General features: G+C 43.9%; 1 non-coding gene across 1 annotated transcript; it reads right to left on the minus strand.

Annotated features, from left to right (window-relative positions):
• Positions 1–2,189: 2,189 nt before the first annotated feature.
• On the minus strand, positions 2,190–2,283 carry trnay-gua (transfer RNA tyrosine (anticodon GUA)). The gene is made up of 2 exons: positions 2,247–2,283; positions 2,190–2,225 (listed from the first exon to the last, which is right to left on the minus strand). It is a non-coding gene; the product is annotated as a tRNA-Tyr (tRNA).
• Between the last annotated feature and the right edge of the window lie 15,990 nt (positions 2,284–18,273).

The raw sequence follows: 18,273 nt of genomic DNA on the forward strand, positions 1-18,273 counted from the left end.
TTGGTATTTACTTACATTTAGAATTTATTTACAGCTACTGCTGCTCCCGATACCTGGCACCTCTGAGCTTGAACTATTGCACCAACATTTGGAGTAAATGACTGGGCTGAGGCCTGTCTTGGATAAAAACATGAGGACCACTTGTCATTACAGAACTGTGTGTCCCAAACACTAACCGTGGAAGTGAATTCCACAGACTGCCTACTCCCTATGTAAAGAAGTTTTCCACACCGCCTGAGGAAGGGGAAAGCCCCCGAAAGCTTGTGGGATTAAAAATAAAATCGTTGGACTATAACTTGGTGTTGCAAAATTGTTTACAATTGTTAACCCCAGTCCATCACCGGCATCTCCACATTATATCAAGGAAAGCAGTGGTCCCAGCACCGACCCCTGGGGAACACCACTGTACACCTCCCTCCATTCCGAAAAACAACCGTTCACCACTACACTCTGTTTCCTGTTATTTAGCCAATTCTGTATCCATGCTGCTACTGCCCCTTTTATTCCATGGGCTTCAATCTTGATGACAAACCCATTATGCGGCACATTATCTGATGCCTTTTCGAAGTCCATACACACCACATTAACTGCATTGCCCTCATCTACTCTCTGTTACCTCATCAAAAAACTGTATCAAGTTAATTAAACACGATTTGCCTTTAACAAATCCGTGCTGCCTTTCCCTAATCCTTGTCCAAGTGACTGCTAATTCTGTCCCGGATTATCGTTGCTCGAACTTTCTCCACTACCGAGGTTAAACTGACTGGTCAGTAGTTGCTGGATTTTTTCTTTCACCCTTTCTTGAACAGGGGTGTAACATTTGCAATTCTCCAGTCCTCTGGCATCACCCCCATATCTAAGGATGTTTGGAGGTTTTTTGCCAGTACCTCTGCAATTTCCACCGTTACTTCCCTCAGCAACCGAGGATGCATCCCATCCGGACCAGATGACGGATCTACTTTAAGCACAGCTCGTCTTTCCAGTACCTCCTCTTTATAAATTTTTAGCCAATCCAGTGTCTCAACTACATCTTCCTTTACTGACACTCTGGCAGCGTCTTCTTCCTTGGGAAAGACAGATGCAATGTATTTATTTCGTACCTCCGCCATGCCCACTGCCTCCCACTGCTACTAATTCGTTATAATCTGGGCCAGTGGTGCAATGGATAACGCATTAGGTTCGATTCCTACCTGGCTTGGATTTTTTTATGCAAAATTTTATGGCCTTCAATACCTTGCAAGCTGTCCTACTTGGTGGTGCTGCCTGGCTCCATACCTGGTAAGTGCCTTCTCAGTGCAGCAAGCAGTGCATCAGTGTCATAATCTGAAGGTCCTGAATTCAATCTTCAGAGAAGGCATCAAGGATTACGAAGCTTTTTTTCCATCTCTCACCTCATCTTTCCATCTTTGCTGCATCGCAAAATCAAGAACTTTTGCTTACTGCAGCACATCAAAAGATTTGCTGCCCCTTGATATCTCTGTATCCAAACACACAGTGAAGTTTAGGAAGTCCATGGGCGATGGACTCACTGACAACACTCTTGTTTCTGTATAATTGCCCCAAGACAAACGGTGAGTGGAGAATATAATCAACGATCCCGCTACTTCTCACAGGCCAAGTGAGCGCTCCACCAGTTGAGCTAATTCCTCGTTTGCTGTTTGTAAATCGCCCCTCACAGTTCCTGCCTCACACTCGCCTTCAAGCTGCTCCAAGACCAGCAGAGAAATCTTGCCTTGGGTTGCCGCTCCCTGAATATATTAAATACTTTGCTCCAATCGGTGGTATCGAGCATCAGCAAGTGAGGAACAGCAGAACGGGAAGCCGCAGTAATCATGAGTGATGCTGAGAAGAGCCCGAGCCTTCGGAAGGAAGACGAGGTCACCAGAAAGCAACAGCCGCCCGAGCTCGAGGAGCAGCGAGAGCCCTGACTGACTGACTGATCGAAGACTATTTTGCCTGAAATTGAGGGCGATTTGAAGTGTTGCTGCTCAAAGGCACTTCCTGCTGGTGAGCAGAGGGAAATGCTCGAGTGAAACAGCCGTGCTCGGGCAGACACAGAAAGCTTTTCGGTTTTGGAAAGGGGAAGAGGTGTCCTGTGCCTGAGTGGCAACATGTTAATCTGTGAGCTGCCTGTGAAGTTCAGAGAGTGACCTTGAGGTAATTGCTGCTTATTCCAAAATCACACTCACTCCTTCGAGCCGGAATTGAACCAGCGACCTAAGGATGACTTTATTTTGTTTTATTCACTACAGTCCTCCGCTCTACCAGCTGAGCTATCGAAGGGAAGTGATAAACAGTGCTGTCTTTGGTGATTGTTCACCGTGCGCCTGTTGACACGTTCAGACTCGTGGAGTCCGGTGCTGATCGAAGACTTCTTTTGCCTGAAAGCGAGAGCTGAGTGTTTTGAAGTATTGCTGCTCAAAAGCGCTCCCTGCTGGTGAGCAGAGGCAGAGCAGCCTTGTTTGGGCAGACACAGAAAGTTTTCAGGTTTGAGAAAGGAAAAGAGGCGTCCTGTGCCTTCATGGCAACATGTTAATCTGTGAGGTGCCTGTAAAGTTAAGAGAGCGACCTTGAACTAATTGCTGCTTATTGCAAAATCACGCGTTCTCCTTCGAGCAGGAATTGAACAAATGACGGAAGGATGACTTTGTCTTATTTTCTACGACAGTCTTGTCGCTCGACCAGCTGAGGTATCGAAGGGAAGCGGCAAAAATGTTTCACTTTGGTGATTGTTCACCGTGCACCTTTGACACACCCGGACTCGTGGATTCCAGTGCTCATGACTGAGGCTGACTCGGTACCTGCTCATACCGCAGTGCTGTGGGAGTGGGAGCTGCTCCGTGTTCTCCACAGCCTGGGCCAGTGACACAATGAATAATGGGACTGATTATTGATCTGGAGATTGTAGGTTCAAGTTTACGGAGGGTGTAAAGTGGAAGGCCGGGCCTGGAGAGCATTGGAATAGTCGAGTCTGGAGGTAAACAAAGGCACGGATGAGGGTTTCAGCAGCAGAACATCATTCTGGAAGTTGGGATTTGTTTCTGCTGATGTTAATAACCGCTATAACTGGGCTGAAATTCAATATTCTGGATCGATGTCAAATAAATCAACTTTGTTTCAAACAGAATGGGTCAATTACTTGATAAATTCAAGATAAGAGACTAATTGATGTCCTCATTACCGATTATTCTGCCTTTTCTCCTTTCTCACTGTGGATTATTTCAGTTCTCATACCTTCAATTACTCTCATGGCCAAGTCCCAGCTCCCCGGTCCTTCCCGAGTGCCTCTCCCAGCCTTGGGATCCAGGGACGGTATCAGTAATGTACCCGGGATCACTAAACACAAAACCCAGTCTGTGAATCACTTTCAGCGACTGGACTTATCGTGTGTCCCACAGCATCTCTCTCACCTTCGATGTGTGAATAGAGCATCAGGCCTGGGAATCTCGGCTTAAATTTAAATACACTCAGCAAATGTATTTAACAAAATACAAACAAGTAAACACATCACGGCCCAATAATCCAGCACTAAATTCAAAGGAGTAAGTCTGTTATCAAACTCCTTGAGTGGACAGAATAAAGAAAAATCCCAACTCTAAGATCCCCTCGAATCCTTTGCAAATTCCTTACAAATCTTGACAATAATCAACAAGTCTAATTGAATGTTGACCTTTATCTCGAGTGGGGTTGGAATACAGAAGTGATGCTTCAGTTGTAATGAACCTTGGTCAGACCCCACCTGGAGAACTGGGCACCGAACCGAGGGAGAGATAAATCGGCCTTAGAAAAGGTACAGTGCAGATTCACCAGAATGATGCCGGGGTTAAAAGGGTTAAATTATGAGGAGAGGTGGCATAAACTTGGTTTTTATTCCCATGAGTTTAGAACATTGAGATGTGACCTCATCGAGGTGTTTAAAATAATAAAGGGATTCAATAAGGTAGATACAGAGAAATGATTTCTTCTGGAGGGGAATCAAGAACAAGAGTCATAAGAAATAGGAGCAGGAGTGGGCCATACGGCCCCTCGAGCCTGCTCTGCCATTCAGTCAGAACATGGCTGATCTTCTACCTCAACTCCACTTTCCTGCCCGATTCCTTGATTCACTTGGTGTCCCAAAAATCTCTCGATCTCATTCTTGAATATAATCAACGACTGAGCATCCACAGCCCTCTGGGGTAGAGAATTCCAAATATTCACAAACCTCTGAATGAATAATTTTTTCTTCATCTCAGTCCTGAATGGCCGATCCCTTATCCTGAGACTATGCCCCTTAGTTCTCGACTCTCCAGCAAGGGGAAACAGCCTCTCAGCATCTATCCTGTCAAGCTCTCCAAGAATTTTAGACGTTTCAATGAGATCACCTCTCATTCTTCGAAACTCCGGAGAATATCGGGCCATTCTGCTCATTCTCTCCTCATACAAGAACCCTCTCATCCCAGGAATCAATCTCGTGAACCTTCGTTGCACCCCCTCTAAGGCAAGTATATCCTTCCTCAGGTAAGGAGACCAAAACTGTACACAGTACTCCAGGTGTGGTCTCACCAAAGCCCGATATAATTGCAGCAAGGCTCCCTTACTCTTATACTCCAACCCCCTTGCAATAAAGGACAACATACCATTTGCTTTCCTAATTGTTTGCTGCACCTGCATATTAACTTTCTTTGATCCGTGTACAAGGACAACCAAATCTCTCTGAACAACCAACATTTCTTAGTCTCTCACCTATTCAAAAAATATTCTGCTTTTCTATTCTTCCTACCAAAGTGAATAATTTCACATTTCCCCACATTATACTCCATCTGCAACCTTGTTGATAATGTTAAAATTAGAGCTGGGTCATTTACGAGCAAAATAAGGTGGCAATTTTTCACACAAAGGGTGGTGGAAATCTCAAGCTCAACTCCCCGAAAGGCTGTGGATGCTGGGGGTCATTAAAATTTTCAATATTGAGATTGATAGATTTGTGTTGTGTGAGGGTTGAAAGGGATATGAAGCAAAGAAGAGCAAATGGAGTTGTGGTACAGATTAGTCCTGATCCAATTGAACGGCGGTGTGGGCTTCAGGGGCGAAATGGTTAATTCCAGTTCCTGAAACAAGTCACTGACACCAATCTCATCCACTCTGATATAAACCAATCCCACAGTCACTGACACCAATCTCCTCCTGTCTGATATAAACCAATCCCACAGTCACTGACACCAATCTCACTGAATGGTGGAACAGGCTCGAGGGGCTGAATGGCCTACTCCTGTTCCTAATGTTCCGATGTCACACTGAAGTTGCTAACATTCCTCTTCACAGTTCTTAATTCTCCCCATCTTGATGCTGTCAGGAACTGTTGATCTGATGCCCTTGTACCCAAGCCCAGGTCATTGCTCTGTATTGAGAAGAGCAATGTTCCCAACACTGCCCCTGGGGGACACCACTGTTTACATCCCCACAGTCTGAAAAACATCCATTAACCAATACTCTGCCCTTTATCAAACTTCCCATCCACACTGACCCACTCCCTGTAATACCGTGAGCTTTAATCTGATCAACAAGCCTCCTGTCCGGCATCTTATCAAACACTTTTTAACAATCCATCTTCACAACATGCATTGCATTTTATCCCTACACTGTGATATTTCCTCCAATAATCCCTGCTGTCTGTCCTGAATTAATCCATTTTATCCCTACACTGTGTTATTTCCTCCAATAATCCCTGCTGTCTGTCCTGAATTAATCCATTTGATCCCTACACGGTGTTATTCCCTCCAATAATCCCTGCTGTCTGTCCTGAATTAATCCATTTTATCCCCACACTGTGTTATTTCCTCCAATAATCCCTGCTGTCTGTCCTGAATTAATGCATTTTATCCCCACACTGTGTTATTTCCTCCAATAATCCCTGCTGTCTGTCCTGAATTAATCCATTTTATCCCTACACTGTGTTATTTCCTCCAATAATCCCAGCTGTCTGTCCTGAATTAATCCATTTTATCCCTACACGGTGTTATTCCCTCCAATAATCCCTGCTGTCTGTCCTGAATTAATCCATTTTATCCCTACACTGTGTTATTTCCTCCAATATTCCCTGCTGTCTGTCCTGAATTAATCCATTTTATCCCTACACTGTGTTATTTCCTCCAATATTCCCTGCTGTCTGTCCTGAATTAATGCATTTTATCCCGACACTGTGTTATTTCCTCCAATAATCCCTGCTGTCTGTCCTGAATTAATCCATTTTATCCCAACACTGTGTTATTTCCTCCAATATTCCCTGCTGTCTGTCCTGAATTAATCCATTTTATCCCTACAGTCTGTTATTTCCTCCAATAATCCCTGCTGTCTGTCCTGAATTAATCCATTTTATCCCTACACTGTGTTATTCCCTCCAATATTCCCTGCTGTCTGTCCTGAATTAATCCATTTTATCCCTACACTGTGTTATTTCCTCCAATAATCCCTGCTGTCTGTCCTGAATTAATCCATTTTATCCCTACACTGTGTTATTTCCTCCAATAATCCCTGCTGTCTGTCCTGAATTAATCCATTTTATCCCTACACTGTGTTATTTCCTCCAATAATCCCTGCTGTCTGTCCTGAATTATCCATTTTATCCCTACGCTGTGTTATTTCCTCCAATAATCCCTGCTGTCTGTCCTGAATTAATCCATTTTATCCCTACACTGTGTTATTCGCTCCAATATTCCCTGCTGTCTGTCCTGAATTAATCCATTTTATCCCTACACTGTGTTATTTCCTCCAATATTCCCTGCTGTCTGTCCTGAATTAATCCATTTTATCCCTACACTGTGTTATTTCCTCCAATAATCCCTGCTGTCTGTCCTGAATTAATCCATTTTATCCCTACACTGTGTTATTCCCTCCAATATTCCCTGCTGTCTGTCCTGAATTAATCCATTTTATCCCTACACTGTGTTATTCCCTCCAATAATCCCTGCTGTCTGTCCTGAATTAATCCATTTTATCCCCACACTGTGTTATTCCCTCCAATAATCCCTGCTGTCTGTCCTGAATTATCCATTTTATCCCTACGCTGTGTTATTTCCTCCAATATTCCCTGCTGTCTGTCCTGAATTAATCCATTTTATCCCTACACTGTGTTATTCGCTCCAATATTCCCTGCTGTCTGTCCTGAATTAATCCATTTTATCCCTACACTGTGTTATTTCCTCCAATAATCCCTGCTGTCTGTCCTGAATTAATCCATTTTATCCCAACACTGTGTTATTTCCTCCAATAATCCCTGCTGTCTGTCCTGAATTAATCCATTTTATTCCTACACTGTGTTATTTCCTCCAATAATCCCTGCTGTCTGTCCTGAATTAATCCATTTTATCCCTACACTGTGTTATTTCCTCCAATATTCCCTGCTGTCTGTCCTGAATTAATCCATTTTATCCCTACACTGCGTTATTTCCTCCAATATTCCCTGCTGTCTGTCCTGAATTAATCCATTTTATCCCTACACTGTGTTATTCCCTCCAATAATCCCTGCTGTCTGTCCTGAATTAATCCATTTTATCCCTACACTGTGTTATTTCCTCCAATATTCCCTGCTGTCTGTCCTGAATTAATCCATTTTATCCCTACACTGTGTTATTTCCTCCAATAATCCCTGCTGTCTGTCCTGAATTAATCCATTTTATCCCTACACTGTGTTATTTCCTCCAATAATCCCTGCTGTCTGTCCTGAATTAATCCATTTTATCCCTACACTGTGTTATTCCCTCCAATATTCCCTGCTGTCTGTCCTGAATTAATCCATTTTATCCCTACACTGTGTTATTTCCTCCAATAATCCCTGCTGTCTGTCCTGAATTAATCCATTTTATCCCTACACTGTGTTATTTCCTCCAATAATCCCTGCTGTCTGTCCTGAATTAATCCATTTTATCCCTACACTGTGTTATTCCCTCCAATATTCCCTGCTGTCTGTCCTGAATTAATCCATTTTATCCCTACACTGTGTTATTTCCTCCAATAATCCCTGCTGTCTGTCCTGAATTAATCCATTTTATCCCTACACTGTGTTATTTCCTCCAATAATCCCTGCTGTCTGTCCTGAATTAATCCATTTTATCCCTACACTGTGTTATTCCCTCCAATATTCCCTGCTGTCTGTCCTGAATTAATCCATTTTATCCCTACACTGTGTTATTTCCTCCAATAATCCCTGCTGTCTGTCCTGAATTAATCCATTTTATCCCTACACTGTGTTATTTCCTCCAATAATCCCTGCTGTCTGTCCTGAATTAATCCATTTTATCCCTACACTGTGTTATTCCCTCCAATATTCCCTGCTGTCTGTCCTGAATTAATCCATTTTATCCCTACACTGTGTTATTTCCTCCAATAATCCCTGCTGTCTGTCCTGAATTAATCCATTTTATCCCTACACTGTGTTATTCCCTCCAATAATCCCTGCTGTCTGTCCTGAATTAATCCATTTTATCCATACACTGTGTTATTCCCTCCAACAATCCCTGCTGTCTGTCCTGAATTAATCCATTTTATCCCCACACTGTATTATTTCCTCCAATAATCCCTGCTGTCTGTCCTGAATTAATCCATTTTATCCCTACACTGTGTTATTTCCTCCAATAATCCCTGCTGTCTGTCCTGAATTAATCCATTTTATCCCTACACTCTGTTATTTCCTCCAATAATACCTGCTGTCTGTCCTGAATTAATCCATTTTATCCCTACACTGTGTTATTTCCTCCAATAATCCCTGCTGTCTGTCCTGAATTAATCCATTTTATCCCGACACTGTGTTATTCCCTCCAATATTCCCTGCTGTCTGTCCTGAATTAATCCATTTTATCCCTACACTGTGTTATTCCCTCCAATATTCCCTGCTGTCTGTCCTGAATTAATCCATTTTATCCCTACACTGTGTTATTCCCTCCAATATTCCCTGCTGTCTGTCCTGAATTAATCCATTTTATCCCTACACTGTGTTATTTCCTCCAATAATCCCTGCTGTCTGTCCTGAATTATCCATTTTATCCCTACGCTGTGTTATTTCCTCCAATATTCCCTGCTGTCTGTCCTGAATTAATCCATTTTCTCCCTACACTGTGTTATTCCCTCCAATAATCCCTGCTGTCTGTCCTGAATTAATCCATTTTATCCCCACACTGTATTATTTCCTCCAATAATCCCTGCTGTCTGTCCTGAATTAATCCATTTTATCCCTACACTGTATTATTTCCTCCAATAATCCCTGCTGTCTGTCCTGAATTAATCCATTTTATCCCTACACTGTGTTATTTCCTCCAATATTCCCTGCTGTCTGTCCTGAATTAATCCATTTTATCCCCACACTGTGTTATTTCCTCCAATAATCCCTGCTGTCTGTCCTGAATTAATCCATTTTATCCCTACACTGTGTTATTTCCTCCAATAATACCTGCTGTCTGTCCTGAATTAATCCATTTTATCCCTACACTGTGTTATTTCCTCCAATAATCCCTGCTGTCTGTCCTGAATTAATCCATTTTATCCCTACACTGTGTTATTCCCTCCAATATTCCCTGCTGTCTGTCCTGAATTAATCCATTTTATCCCGACACTGTGTTATTCCCTCCAATATTCCCTGCTGTCTGTCCTGAATTAATCCATTTTATCCCTACACTGTGTTATTCCCTCCAATATTCCCTGCTGTCTGTGCTGAATTAATCCATTTTATCCCTACACTGTGTTATTCCCTCCAATATTCCCTGCTGTCTGTCCTGAATTAATCCATTTTATCCCTACACTGTGTTATTCCCTCCAATATTCCCTGCTGTCTGTCCTGAATTAATCCATTTTATCCCTACACTGTGTTATTCCCTCCAATATTCCCTGCTGTCTGTGCTGAATTAATCCATTTTATCCCTACACTGTGTTATTCCCTCCAATATTCCCTGCTGTCTGTCCTGAATTAATCCATTTTATCCCTACACTGTGTTATTTCCTCCAATATTCCCTGCTGTCTGTCCTGAATTAATCCATTTTATCCCTACACTGTGTTATTTCCTCCAATATTCCCTGCTGTCTGTCCTGAATTAATCCATTTTATCCCTACACTGTGTTATTCCCTCCAATAATCCCTGCTGTCTGTCCTGAATTAATCCATTTTATCCCTACACTGTGTTATTCCCTCCAATATTCCCTGCTGTCTGTCCTGAATTAATCCATTTTATCCCTACACTGTGTTATTCCCTCCAATATTCCCTGCTGTCTGTCCTGAATTAATCCATTTTATCCCTACACTGTGTTATTCCCTCCAATATTCCCTGCTGTCTGTCCTGAATTAATCCATTTTATCCCTACACTGTGTTATTCCCTCCAATATTCCCTGCTGTCTGTCCTGAATTAATCCATTTTATCCCTACACTGTGTTATTTCCTCCAATAATCCCTGCTGTCTGTCCTGAATTAATCCATTTTATCCCTACACTGTGTTATTCCCTCCAATAATCCCTGCTGTCTGTCCTGAATTAATCCATTTTATCCCTACACTGTGTTATTCCCTCCAATATTCCCTGCTGTCTGTCCTGAATTAATCCATTTTATCCCTACACTGTGTTATTCCCTCCAATAATCCCTGCTGTCTGTCCTGAATTAATCCATTTTATCCCTACACTGTGTTATTCCCTCCAATAATCCCTGCTGTCTGTCCTGAATTAATCCATTTTATCCCTACACTGTGTTATTCCCTCCAATAATCCCTGCTGTCTGTCCTGAATTAATCCATTTTATCCCCACACTGTGTTATTCCCTCCAATAATCCCTGCTGTCTGTCCTGAATTAATCCATTTTATCCCTACACTGTGTTATTCCCTCCAATAATCCCTGCTGTCTGTCCTGAATTAATCCATTTTATCCCTACACTGTGTTATTCCCTCCAATATTCCCTGCTGTCTGTCCTGAATTAATCCATTTTATCCCTACACTGTGTTATTCCCTCCAATAATCCCTGCTGTCTGTCCTGAATTAATCCATTTTATCCCTACACTGTGTTATTCCCTCCAATAATCCCTGCTGTCTGTCCTGAATTAATCCATTTTATCCCTACACTGTGTTATTCCCTCCAATAATCCCTGCTGTCTGTCCTGAATTAATCCATTTTATCCCTACACTGTGTTATTCCCTCCAATAATCCCTGCTGTCTGTCCTGAATTAATCCATTTTATCCCCACACTGTGTTATTCCCTCCAATATTCCCTGCTGTCTGTCCTGAATTAATCCATTTTATCCCTACACTCTGTTATTCCCTCCAATAATCCCTGCTGTCTGTCCTGAATTAATCCATTTTATCCCGACACTGTGTTATTCCCTCCAATAATCCCTGCTGTCTGTCCTGAATTAATCCATTTTATCCCCACACTGTGTTATTCCCTCCAATATTCCCTGCTGTCTGTCCTGAATTAATCCATTTTATCCCTACACTGTGTTATTTCCTCCAATATTCCCTGCTGTCTGTCCTGAATTAATCCATTTTATCCCTACACTGTGTTATTCCCTCCAATATTCCCTGCTGTCTGTCCTGAATTAATCCATTTTATCCCTACACTGTGTTATTCCCTCCAATATTCCCTCCTCTTTGTCCTTTATTAAAGTCCAGTTTTTTCCCTCGAGTTTGACATCAATCAGGTTTAAAATTGATGCAGAGTTTCAGCCAATGAGGGAGATCCGGGCTCAGCCCCGCCCACTCGGTGCCGCAAGTCCCGCCCCTCACCCACTCCCATTGGTTGGAGGACCAACCGCCCGCTCGGTCCTCCAGCCCCTCTCCGCTCTTCCTATTGGTCCGGAGCTCCCGTCAATCACCCGGGCAGTGTGAGCTGAGCATGCGCGGCGGGCGGGGAGTGAGGCCGAGATCGTGTCGGCAACAGGTGAGAGATGGGCGGGGGGAGCGGGTTAATAAACCCCGGGGGAGGGGGCGGGGGCTTCACAAACCCCGAGTGCGGCCCCGGGCCCGAATATCAAACAGTGAACATTCTCCTCTCTCTCTCTACACTCCGGGGGCTCCGGTTTAGATCAGACCCGAAACTCAACACACGGCCCGCGGCCTCCGAGCATGCGCAGTGTCAGCGTCAAACCTCGTGACTCATCGAATCAGGGAGCGTCTGTAAATGAAGGAGAAATGGGGATTCGTCAGGGAGCGTCTGTAAATGAAGGAGAAATGGTGATTGGTCAGGGAGCGTCTGTAAATGAAGGAGAAATGGTGATCGGTCAGGGAGCGTCTGTAAATGAAGGAGAAATGGTGATCGGTCAGGAAGCGTCTGTAAATGAAGGAGAAATGGTGATCTCCATATCTTCAGTCATCCAGGGAGCTCGAGCTTTGGATGCCGTTCCTTTCCTCCTCGTGGGAATCTGTCGACTCTGTACCCAAACCAACTCCTCCTTGAAGGCCTCCCACTGTTCAATTACTGTTCTGCCTGCCAATTTTTGATTCCAATCCACACGGACAAGATCCCTTTTTAACTCACTGAAATTCGCCCTCCTCCAGTTAAGAATTTTCACATTTGACTGTCCCCTGTCCTTTTCCATAACTGTTCTAAACCTAATGAAATTATTATCACTGCTGCCCCACTGAAACATGCTGCACCTGCCCCACTTCATTCTCCACACCGAGCGCACTGCTGCACTTACATTCACTCTCTCACACTCACTCTCTCACACTCACTCTCACCCTTTCACTCATGGTTTCGGGCCACTGAAAGATGATGCGATGGGTTTGGATTTCAGCACAGGGAGGAGGGAGAGTGTGTGGGACGGGGATTTTCAGCTTTGAGTAATGAGAGAGGAAATAATGTTCCATAGAAAGTAGAGCTATCTGATCTGAATTTCTATCCTGTACTTACAGTGATAACTTTTATAAACTCCTTTGACAGGGGAGGATTTACAGAGGGAAACTCAAACCAAAGATCACGTCAAGATCTGACAGAGTCTCTCGATTCATCAGGACCTGAATATCATCGGCCTTTGAATGTGGAAGGAGAAATGTTTGTCTGTTCTATCTGTGGGAGAAGATTTCAAACATCAGTGTGAGTGGGAAAGCACCGAGACACACACACCCGAGTGAGAGTGTTCCAGTGCACTGACTGTGGAAAGAGCTTTAACCAGTTACACAGCCAGAAAAAACATCGCACCATTCACAGCGGGGAGAAACCGTACACGTGTTCTGTGTGTGGACGAGGCTTCAACTGATCGTCCAACCTGGAGAGACACAAGGACACCCGGACCATGGAGAAACCGTGGAAATGTGGGGACTGTGGGAAGGGATTCAATTACCCTTCAGAGCTGGGAACTCATCGACGCCGTCACACTGGGGAGAGGCCGTTCACCTGCTCCGTGTGTGGGAAGGGATTCGCTCAGTCATCCGGCCTCCTGACACACCAGCGAGTTCACACTGGGGAGAGACCTTTTAAATGTTCTGACTGTGAGAAGAGGTTTAACTGCAAAAGGAATCTGCTGGAACACCAACGTACCCACACTGGGGAGAGGCCATTCACCTGCTCCGTGTGTGGGAAGGGATTCGCTCAGTCATCCAACCTGCTGACACACCAGCGAGTTCACACTGATGAGAGACCTTTTAAATGTTCTGACTGTGAGAAGAGCTTTAAAAGCAAAATTGAACTGCTGAAACACCAACGCACTCACACTGGGGAGAGGCCGTTCACCTGCTCCGTGTGTGGGAAGGGATTCACTCGGTCATCACACTTTCTGTCACACCAGCGAGTTCACACTGGGAAGAGGCCGTTCACTTGCTCAGTGTGTGGGAAGGGATTCGCTCATTCATCCACCTTGCTGACACACCAGCGAGTTCACAATGGGGAGAGGCCGTTCTCCTGCTCCATGTGTGGGAAGGGATTTACTCAGTCATCCAACCTGCTGACACACCAGCGAGTTCACACTGATGAGAGACCTTTTAAATGTTCTGACTGTGAGAAGAGGTTTAAAAGCAAAATTGAACTGCTAAAACACCAACGCATTCACACTGGGGAGAGGCCGTTCACCTGCTCCGTGTGTGGGAAGGGATTCACTCAGTCATCACACTTTCTGTCACACCAGCGAGTTCACACTGGGAAGAGGCCGTTCACTTGCTCAGTGTGTGGGAAGGGATTCGCTCATTCATCCACCTTGCTGACACACCAGCGAGTTCACAATGGGGAGAGGCCGTTCTCCTGCTCCATGTGTGGGAAGGGATTTACTCAGTCATCCAACCTGCTGACACACCAGCGAGTTCACACTGATGAGAGACCTTTTAAATGTTCTGACTGTGAGAAGAGCTTTAAAAGCAAAATTGAACTGCTGAAACACCAATGCACTCACACTGGGGAGAGGCCGTTCACCTGCTCCGTGTGTGGGAAGGGATTCACTTGGTCATCCACCCTGCTGAAACACCAGCGAGTTCACACTGAGAGACCTTTAAATGTTCTGACTGTGGGAAGAGATTTAAAATCAGAAACGAACTGCTGAGACATCGACGCACTCACACTGGGGAGAAACTTTTCACCTGCTCCGTGTGTGGGAAGAGATTCACTCGATCATCCCACCTTCTGAAGCATTAACTTGTTGACACTATTGAGTGACCTTTTAATGCAGTGACTGTGAGAAGAGCTTTAAAAGCAGAAATGAACTGCTGCCACATCATCGCATGCCCATTGGTTGAGAGACTGTTCACCTGCTCCGTGTGTGGGAAGGGATTCACTCAGTCATCACACGTGCTGAGACACCAGCGAGTTCACGAAATGAGCAGGTCCAACGAGCCGGTCTGTAACACAGGCCAATGACTCAGTGCAGCTCGTTACCCAGTCACTGGGCTCCGTTATAGCCTCTCCTGTCAGTAACACACAAAGAGAAATTGTAAATCTGAAACAGAAAGAGATAATGTATAACACTTCATATCAACCACCAGTTTTTCCCTCTTTCCGGCTTTTAAAACAATCTGTTTCACAGTTTGTCAAACCCGAAACAGCCTCTGGGATTTGCTGATTGAGAATTTCAGTGGAAATTGGGACCGTCACTAAGTATCGGAACAAATATCCCCGCTGAGGTTTCGGGATTGTTACTGGTTTATTTATATCAGTGAGTGACCGATTTTAAACTAGGTGAGGGTCTAAACCTAAGGTAAGAGCCTGGGATAGACAAGAGATTCTTCAATGTATCAAGTGAAATTACACTGATTCCACCAACACTGGACATCACATCCCTCAAACATTGTTACCTGTTACTGTATAAAACTGGTGAGGGTGGAAATGGGAAATAACTGAGAAAAACTTCATCGTATCAAAGTTAATTCTGATCATTATTATTATACAAACATTCTACAGCCTATCCCTTAAAAAGGACCCAATATCAAACCAGTCCCCAGTCCTTGGGCCTGTGCCTATGTTGTGATTTGCACCCGCTTCTGACTGACTTGGTATCAGACGCACTCCCGTCAACAGTAAACGGATGGAGCCGGATCCATAAGAGAAAAATGAGGACCGAGCTCCGCGGTTCTCCCAGAGTGCGGGAGGCGGAGTAACAGCAGCAGACAGAGAGATCTCTCTAAACCAGCCGCTGCCGCCGGAGAGAAGCGAGTCCCGTTCCGAGCCGTGTCTGTCAGGCGCCCGCTGACCCTCTCTTCACTGAAGGGGACCGATTCAGCACCAACTCACACACCCACCATTGGATCATTGAATCACCTTCAACACCTGAATTACATCACCACTTAATCCTCTATACACGAGGAAATACAAACCTTGTTCACGCAACTTGCCCTCATAATGTAACCATTTTAGCCCCGGTATCATTCTGGTCTTTCTGCGCTGCACCTCCTGCAAGGCCAATATATCCTTCCTGAGGTCTGGTGCCCAGGACTGAATGCCGTGCTCTAAATGTGGCCTTAACAGAGTTTATAGAATTCTAACATAAATTCCACCCTTTTGAATTCCAGTTCCCTTGAGATAAAGGCCGACATTCCATTAGCCATTTTAATTATTTTTTGCACCTGTCTGCCAACTCTTCCTGATTTCCCGAAGTATCTCTGCTTACCCACAGTTCCTGGCTTCTCACCATTTCGAAAATACTCTGATTTATCTTGCTTAGGGCCAAAGTGGATGGTCTCACACTTTCCCAGATTAAAACTTTGAACAGTCTGGGGCTCTTTTGTATAGAAAAGAGAAGGCTGAGGGTGACCTGATACAGGACTTTAAGATTATGCAAGGGTTTGATCGGTCAGATGTAGATAAGGTGTTTGTACTTTTGGGAGTGGGGACGTCAGAACTTAGGGCCATGAATATAATAGTCATCAATAAATCCAATATCGCATTCAAGAGAAACATATTTATCCAGAGAGTCGTTAAAATGTGCAGCTCGCTCCCACAAGGAGTAGTTAAGGCGAATATCATGGATGCATTTACAGGGAAGCTGGATAAACACATGGAGGAGAAAGGGGTATTCGGGTTTGCTCATAGGGTGAGATGAAGAGGGGTTGGAGGAGGCTCGTCTGCAGCATAAACACCGGTATAGTCTCGTTGGGCCGAATTGCCTGTTTCTGTGATGTACATTCGATGTAATTCTATGTAAGCTCCATCTGACACAGTTTTACCAACTCACTGAATCTATCAATTTCCTTTTACAACTTTATGCTCCCATCTACACGACTCACTGTGCCTCTTAACTTGGTGTCTTCGACAAACCTGGATATACCGCTCTCTATTCCTTTATCTACCTCATTTATACATATAATAAAAAGATGATTTGCCGGTACAGATCCCTGGGGGACACCACTAACCACATCCTATCAATTTGAGTACATACCCATTAACCCTACTCTCTGTCTCCTACCTCCAAACCAACTCCCTCCCCATTTCCATGGGTTGCTATAAATTGCACATGTTCTCATTTCTGTTAACAGTCTCTGATGCTAAACCTTAACGAGTGCCTCTGGAAGTCAATATACACATAACCCCCATCGACACTCCATCATTTACCACATTAGTCACATTTTCAAAAAGTTCAACTCGTTTCGTTAGACTTGACTTACACTTTACAAATCCATGCTGACTCTCTCTGATCAATTCATGTTGATCCAAGTGCTCAGTCATTCTTTCCCTAATAACAGATACTGGTAACTTCCCCACAACAGACGTCAGACTAATAGGTCTATAATTTCCTACTTTATCTCTCCTACCCTTCGTATATAATGGAATGACATTGGCAATTTTTCAATCCATGGAACAATTCCTGAATCAAGAGAGTTTTGAACGATCATGACTAAAGCATGTACAATTTCCTCACCTATTCCCCTTAGTCCCCTGGGATGGTAAACATCAGGTCCTGGAGATTTGTCTATCTTTAATTTAATTATTTTCTCCAATACCATTATTTTACTTGCACTGAATCCCCTTGATTTATTTTCAGTTTTCCTCGTGTCTCTGGTACATTATCCTCATGATTTTCTGCGAGTATTTAGCAAGTCTGCCATTTCCTGAATTTCAATTGTAATATCACCGCCATCTGCCCTTAAGGGGCCCATATTACTCTTAGTCACCCTTCTTTCTCTTAATATACGTGTAAAAACCTTGATTGTTGTCCTTAATTTCACTCAAGTTTTTCTCGTTTTCCCTTTTTGCACCTTTTACGATTTTTTTTTAGTTTCAGCACCACAATAAACAACACTTCACTGTGAAATTTGCTCAATTAGTTCTTCAGTGTCAGAGCGAGAATTGTCCATCCCTAATTTATTTAAAGTAACAAACAAACACAAGCTCACATATTCATTCGTGTATCATCGCACTGATGGACACAGAAAGATAAACACAGCCTGAAACGCAGTCAGTATCGGGATTCACAGGGAAACTGGCAAGTGAAATCGACAAAGATCAAACAGTCTGAACCCCCAACAGAATGTGACGTGTAGCTGATAGATATTAATGAGAGGAGGTGATAACCAGTACTGTGATTTTGCTCCGTGGCTTAGTTGATTAAAGCACCTGTCCAAATACCAGGAGATTCTGGATTCAAATCTCAGTGGTGCCTTTTTGTAATTCATGGCGTTCAGTGGTTTTGAGAAGCAAAAACACACAGTGCGGTGTTTGTGTTTTGTGCAGGAGCCAACACGGAACTGATCGGGAAGTTTCTTCAAAAATGCCTTTTCATTATACAGACAGCCCTCTCATAGAATGTGTCCGTGACATGTTCTTGTTTCTGGGCTCGTTGAGGTCGGGGTATAATTCTCGATTCGAGGTTCATACCCTAATTTGGAACTAGACTTTTGATCCTT

The sequence above is a fragment of the Heptranchias perlo genome, unplaced genomic scaffold (assembly GCF_035084215.1).
Source record: "Heptranchias perlo isolate sHepPer1 unplaced genomic scaffold, sHepPer1.hap1 HAP1_SCAFFOLD_538, whole genome shotgun sequence".
NCBI lineage: Eukaryota > Metazoa > Chordata > Chondrichthyes > Hexanchiformes > Hexanchidae > Heptranchias > Heptranchias perlo.